A 1,161-nucleotide genomic window follows, 5' to 3' on the forward strand; every position below is an offset into this window, starting at 1 on the left:
CCCCCCCATCCCTCCTCCTCCTCCCCCAGCCCCTCACCAGCAGCACGTGCTCCCGGACGATGAAGAGCTGCTTCGCCCACTGTCCCAGCCAGCGCTTCCTCCAGAGGAAGCCGCAGAGCTGGGCCTCGGGGCGCCCGGGGGGGCTCGGCCTCGGGGCTGGCGCCCAGCGGCCACCTCAGGTAGTGGGCACGGTCCGTCACACCCTCCTCCTCCTCCTCCTCCTCCTCGTACGACTCGTAGTGGCTGCTGTCGGTGTCGGCCCCGCCTGCGGGCCGGGGCGGGGTCAGGGGGGTGGGCGCTCGCCGGGGCTGGGCGGGGGGTGCAGAGGGGGGGTCCTCACCGGAGCATCCGCTCCTGAGTTCGGCATCTTCGTACGAGTCGTCGGCCGGTGGGGACGGTGAGACACCCCCCAGCACCTTGTTCTGGAGGGAGAAGGGGTGCTCCAAAGGTGCTGCCCCTCCCCAGCGTGGACCTCTTGGGGTCCCCGAGGCGCCTGGAGCGAGCGGGGCCACGGGGACTTTCCCACCCCCGTGTGAGTGAGGTTTCAGTGCCCCTCTGCCATCCTTTGTGCCGCTGCCTGAGTCCCCAGAGCCCCTTCACCCTCCTCCAGTGCCCCCCTTACCCCTCCGTGCAGGCTGGGGGCGCTGGCCGGGCGGCACTCGCAGCCTCTCCCTCCTGCTGCATCCGCCGTCCTGGATCCTGGGGGGAAAAGCGGGACTGGCAGCGGCGTTGCGGGGCGGAGAGGGGTCGGGCACCCCCAGCCGTGCGCGGAGGAGAGGGAGGGTGGGTCGGAGCGTGCGACTCACCCGGGCCGGTCCAGCCCTGCGGGGTCCCCGGGGAGGGCGAGAGGCAGCGCATGATCATGTACTCTGCATCCTCTGCTGCGGGGGGAGCGCCCGGTCACAGCCCCGCCCCTGCGCCCACCGGGCACCCACTGGGGGCTTCCCCCCGCCCTCCGGCCCCGCACTCACACGGGGGGCTCTGCAGCCGGGACAGGAGGTCGGACACCGACTTTTTCTTGGCCCGAGCCGCGGCGCTGAGGCTCTCCCGGTCCAGGATGAGCAGGAAGGACCGCAGGTCCGACAGCAGCTTGTCCAGGTCTGCGGGGGGGCAGGGAAGTGCCACCGCAGCCAACAGGGGCTCCCCGATGCCAGGGGGGTG

At 72.4% G+C, this 1,161-nt stretch overlaps 1 long non-coding RNA gene across 1 annotated transcript; it reads right to left on the reverse strand.

The window, feature by feature from the left end:
* Window positions 1-168: 168 nt before the first annotated feature.
* On the reverse strand, window positions 169-667 carry LOC113962824. The gene is made up of 3 exons (XR_003532598.1): window positions 623-667; window positions 341-422; window positions 169-265 (listed from the first exon to the last, which is right to left on the reverse strand). It is a non-coding gene; the product is annotated as an uncharacterized LOC113962824 (long non-coding RNA).
* Between the last annotated feature and the right edge of the window lie 494 nt (window positions 668-1,161).

The sequence above is a fragment of the Neopelma chrysocephalum genome, unplaced genomic scaffold (genome assembly GCF_003984885.1).
Source record: "Neopelma chrysocephalum unplaced genomic scaffold, ASM398488v2 Primary Assembly neopelma1_185290, whole genome shotgun sequence".
NCBI classification, from domain to species: Eukaryota; Metazoa; Chordata; class Aves; order Passeriformes; family Pipridae; genus Neopelma; species Neopelma chrysocephalum.